Source organism: Amia ocellicauda, chromosome 3, assembly GCF_036373705.1.
Source record: "Amia ocellicauda isolate fAmiCal2 chromosome 3, fAmiCal2.hap1, whole genome shotgun sequence".
In the NCBI taxonomy this organism is placed as follows: domain Eukaryota; kingdom Metazoa; phylum Chordata; class Actinopteri; order Amiiformes; family Amiidae; genus Amia; species Amia ocellicauda.
The window spans coordinates 7,049,014-7,055,013 of record NC_089852.1 but is presented as its reverse complement, the minus strand read 5'-3'; positions in this window follow the sequence as shown (position 1 = coordinate 7,055,013).

Sequence of the window (6,000 nt, the reverse complement as noted above, 5' to 3'; positions counted from 1 at the left end):
AGATTAGTAAACCCATATTAGGAATATTCTTCTTTAGATTTGAAATGTTTTAAAAGATGCAAACAACACACATTTTTTATTGTTTCATGTATTACCTTAATCTCTTACGCTATCTTGCATTTTGTTGTTGTTGTCATCATTGCTTTTGAATATTTGAATTATACATCCTACTTTGACAGATTTGTCAGGAGTAAAGCACAGCAATTTTGGGTTTCCATCTAGAAATATATTTTGATCATCGTTTATATATATAAAACTTAATTATATTCAACGGTGGCAATTTGGAATGTTTTTTTGGTGTTTGTCTTGTCTGGCGTGTTGTAATGTATATATGTCGACAGCACACACAAAACACTTTTTTTTTTTCAGAGCAAGAATATTTAGGGTTTTTTTCAATTATTTGTTTTGGGGGGTTTTCAGTTGACATTGCAGTTTACTGATAATGTGCTATTTTAAACCATATTTTAATTTTCTGAGTAGAGACTCTGGCAGAGACGTTTAAAAACACATATATATTTATTAAACTTATTTATCAGCTGTGTCCTTTTACCTAAGTTGTGAATATGTGATAGTTTTAATGTATGTTGCAAATCACGGTAGAATGAACAGCCGAGAGTATACTGTATGATGAAACTACAGGGAATTAAAACCCAAAGACAAACGCATACAGGACAAGCATTGAATGATATTGTGATATTATACTGTGTATTCTGGATATAAGAGAAAAAGTAGTTTATCTTCTATCCATTTTATTTAGCAGATTGTCCAGTTATTTTGCAAACTGTTGGTCTAAAGGGAATCTAACTTTTGAAGGGAACATTAGCAGATCTTTGCGTTGTAGCCATTTTATTTTGTGTGTATATTCTTTAAACTTTTTTTTTATTGTAAAATGTGCCTCAATTGATGTCTGATTTGCTGCACTAAATAATGATATTGTCCTTTGGACACTTTAAAGGGATTGTACTGATCCTGCAGCTTATGGACTAAGAGCTGCTCAGGTTGTGAGAATGAAATAAAGGATCATATGGGAAATTGTAGCAACAAATAAAATGGAGAATATATTTTTTTCATTTGTCGCAATGTAAATGCAATAAATGATTTTAACTTTTACTGCTGTTTCTTGTTTAATAGGGACTTTGTCAATTATCTATTTGTAAATTAAACGTCTAAGTGAAACATTTTCAGATGCAACTCCACTGCACATCATAACCCTGACAATTGCCTGTAGCGTTATTGAGATATATCTTTCATATGCAGTCAGTCGCTGCTCTCATCTAAACTGCCGTCACACCTGTTAGCGCCTGGTTCTGCACCCCCCTCCAGACAAATGACAGATGACAAACACTGGTCCTGGCACAGGGAAGTCAAACTCTGTACCAAGTCAGACAGACAGGGTCTATTACACTTACAAAGTGAAATATATCCAGTACCCATGCCATTTTACTCAAGTAACCCTTTTTTAGTGAAAGCAGCACTGATTTTGTATTGACCCATACAGCATGGTGAAAACTGCATCCATATCTGTGAGGGTGTGTAAGTGCTGCTAATAATAACCATGAAAAGCCTGACCAAATGCTGAGGCTTACCTTAACACCCCCAGCACTAATGGGCTTGTACTACAGAGAAGATCAAGCATTTCAACAGGACAATAGTGCTGGTTGTGGTTATTATCTGTTATCTGTTATGACTTCATTGATGCCCCAAAGCGAGGCTCCTATGACATGTTTCAGTGTAAGAGTAGTAGCTAATATATGAATAGCACACCCTCAGAGTCTGAATGCTTAGAATATTTGAAGGAATACTTGAGGAAAATACAGTAGGTTACATATTTCAATTTGACAGAAAGAGATCTAATAACCAACGGATGCTGAATTACAGTATCATACCATTGATCAATATTCATGAATTTGTGCGGTTCATGTCTGCGCTATTACACTACAATGAAACATTGTTACTAATAAATAACAGTCAATGATAGTGTTGAACTAACACCCCAGTAGAGCTGGTTAATTTTTTTAGTGAAGTCTGTTTTATTCCTGATTAACCGGCTTTATAAAGTCATTCTTATATCAGGAGCTTATACCTGGAGGTAATCCCATTCAGTCAAGCTCAAATGGGATATTTTCAAACCTAATTTTGGAGAACAAACCAGAGATCCTAATTACCTGTTTACTTTGGATTTGGATATAATGGAGCAAAACAGATTGGAAGTCATTAAATATTTACTGGTTAATACATTACATTCCCATGCAGTTGTACTGGCAGACGCATTTTGTATACCCTTCACATATATGTACATTGAAGTGAAACTGTCCATGCAAGTGTTTGCTGATGACATAGCATGTGAAATGATACATTCCCACTATGTTGATACAAAGGTGATTGAAGGATTTCTTATTCTAGCTCTCCTCAGTGTCTGTTGTGAGGGCTTATCAAAACCATTTTTTAATATGTGAAAATGTTCCACCTCTTGCCATGAATCAAAAGACTGTCAATATTTGTGCAGCCTCGCCTCCACTGGGAAATAGTGCAGACAGTATGAACCTCTTACATCCTATAGTTTTCTCATTGTTTCTGGCTATCGTTTTAACAGGATTTAAAAGGAAAGGAAGCTGGGAGGATGAAACCTGCGCTGTGGCTCCAAGGCCACATGAATATGCATTTTAATGAGCAGTGAGGAACACAGAGATCTAATTAGTGGGAAAGTAGTCAACTTCGCATGCAGGTATTGCCCGAGTTTCAAAACCACACAAGTTCCAGTAGGATTCTTACAAGGCATTTCATTAAATAGATCTCTTTAATAATCCTCACCACGGTATCAAGACCTATCCCGAACACACTCCAGTGACTTATATACAGGCTTGTAAGTGTATTGTTGTTCTCTCTGGAGTCTGTTTAGTTTGGGGGGGATTGTGGAAAGCACGTAAACATTTCTGTTGTACCACCGAAACTCTTATGAGTTTCCCATTATGCCAAAGTTCCTGCTAAACATGATGGAAATGTGCCTTGAAATTAAGAAATGCTTTACCTTTCTCTTTCTGAAGAAAACAAAGAGCAGAATATTATAAGTCTTGCTCTGTAAAGGTGTTTAGATGCTGTCCGATGGGCTCAGTTGTCCTGCAGGTTTTCAATCCTAATAAAATAATGAAAAAAATTGTCTTCAGAAAACCACAGCCTTGCTGCAGAAAACAAGAGTCATAACCAGTTAAAAGTTTCAGTGTTCATGTCCCAAGATTTAAAATGAGCTCTACTATTTTTGTTTTGTATTTCCTTTAGTTTGGTGCAAAAAATATGTGATCTATGTTCAGTATTTTGGAACAGCGTATAAAATATAATGTCTAAATATTGATAGTGAGATTGGAAAAGGCTTTTTGTCTAATATTGACTAATTTCTTGCGCTTTTGTCAGCTGTATCTTTGATGGCAGATAAGTCCAAATGAAAGGTATGTTTTAAATATCTTCTCCCCTATCTTCAGCCTAGTGAAATAATACTGTCCTTGTTGTGTAAAAGTGCATTACAGTAGTCAAAGCAGGTAGGTGAGTAATTCCCATTTACCTGGGTTTTGCTTTTGTGTTCTTAATTTTGTTTTTATGAGTTTGGTTTCTTAACCTGACTATTACAGTGTAATTGCAGTGTCTCTATGTAAGATCGATAGACTCTATCAGTGCCTTAGTTACTCGTTCACTTTGGTTTCACTAAACAAATCCCACAAGCCTGAACATGTTCTGATAAACACCTCAAATGACACACAAAGTCATAAGGGATGTTGAAATGCAGAAATTAAACATAAGGGTATCACGCTGCTTCTTTTAGTTTGTTCTTGATTATAGAAATCAGATGAGACACAAAAGTAAGAAACAGCTTTGGATCATTAAAGGTAAGTTGATTCTTTTAACATCATAATATTGTATTAATTATCAATTCATGTTGTTCAATGTTTAACTTTCAAAAGGACAAAAACATTAAAAAACATTACATCGTCAATTAAAGATGTTTGAAAATGACAGAGAGAAGATATCATTAAGGGGGTGGCTGTACCAAAACACCAATGTTGGTATTGACAAATTATATGTTTGACTATCCAAGCTCTACAGGAATAAATCTTTATTGAATTGTGTGTGTGTGTAGAAGGAAGTAGACAGACAAGATTTATGTGCCATCATATAAACTACACAGGAATGATTTTTCATGTCCCTTCTTATCAGCAATTTAAGTTCTGATCACAGCAGCCAGAATGTCATAAAGATTTGTTTAAGTCAGCTAATGTTTTTTGCCATATTTGGGGGCAGTGATGGCCTAAAAATAGCAGTAATTGAAGGAGTCAGGAATGGAAAGTAGACTACCTCTGAACTCTGAAACAGTTTCATGTTTAGTTCAAGCTGATCTAATGGTATTGATAAAAGATCTGATGGAATGCTAATTGCATTAATTTCCTAAGTTAACAGTGTTTTTCATTGCTTCCGCATCTGTTCTGCTATGACTGGGCTATTATTGTACATGCAGTGGAATATTGAAATGCACTGTAGTTATTTAAAACACAGTATCAGGCAATCAAACCGGTCTGTTTCACTTGCTAACTTGCTTGTCCTTTTAATACCTGCATCCCACACCTTTCGATACAGCATGTTTATTGACCCAAGGATTAATGTTTGAAGGCTTGATTAATCGCTTGGTTTGTTTTCTAGAATAGAACAAACCTTGCATTTCAGATCCCTGTCTGGTGCTTGAAAAAGCTTCGGAGTTTATCTTAAATGCCAGCCACACTAAAAGGTGCCTTGCAGAGTGACATTCTGTACAGTCAACCGCCAAATTGCATCTTTCGGCACAAAAATCACACTACACATGAATAATGAATTATAGCCATTTCTCACACTCATCTAAAAATGGAAAGTCACAGTTCACCATCTGACCCGAGGGAGATGTTTCCATAAAGTTCAACATTAAAAAAAAGAAAAAAATGGAAGGAGGCTATTCTCCTTTTGGAAAATATAAATGTAAATTGGAAATAAAACAGGTGTTATTTGGGGGGTGGGGAAGGTTGGGTGCCATAGAGGCAACTAATATGGAAATAAACTTACTAATGAAAGGCAGGTCTAATAAAATACATTGTTAGGTTGTTAAGTCCCCATGCTTTAAGGGATTTGCTGAAAGATAAAAGTAATGTTATGTTATGACCTCCCCCCACAACAAAAGCCTTTGGTGAATGGACAAAAAAATAAATAAATGTATGAATAACTACCTTCTTCTGACGTATGTGAAAGACAAAGCATTTGAGCCTTCCAAATAGAAAACTCTGTTCATATCCCATTCAAATACTATGGAAAACAATAAAGAAAGACAAAAAGTATTTACCACTGTGCTATATGTTTCTTCTAGTAAAAAAAAGCATCACCATGAAGTTTGTAAAGTGACCCATACATATTTCACCATGCTCATTTAAGAGCCCCTGTAGACAGTTTAAGTGTTTGATTTCATAATAGTATGCGCCTGTTTCTCCCTTTTCAGAAAAACAGTCTGGCAAATTTAGCAAGGCAGAAGAGGTTTTATCAAAACAGCCCATGGTGTTTCATTTATATGTTTCATTTTTCTGTTGATATAAATGACACTCTTGATGCAGTAGCTTGCGGCCCTTATCACGGTGTAAAAACGTATGACTCAGTTTACATTACACTGCAGATTGTATACTGAATATATTTTGGGGCTTACAGACTAGCACAAAAACATTGCATAAGCGTAACTGAGAAGTAACAAATGCTAATGTATCTTGCTAGATTTTGCTGAGCTTGAATCAATAGTAATAATTAACCTTCCTTTCCCCTAGATTAGCCATATATAATTAAGGTGCAATTAAAAAAAAAAAAACCCAGCCAATTATAAATTCTGAACATGTTCCTTGATGTCAGCTTTCTGTTAGGCAAAGAGTTACATCAGGCTCTGGGTTAGGAATTTTGATGTTTTTTTTTTACTTAATCTGGGTTTTACATTTGTGGCTGGGTTGG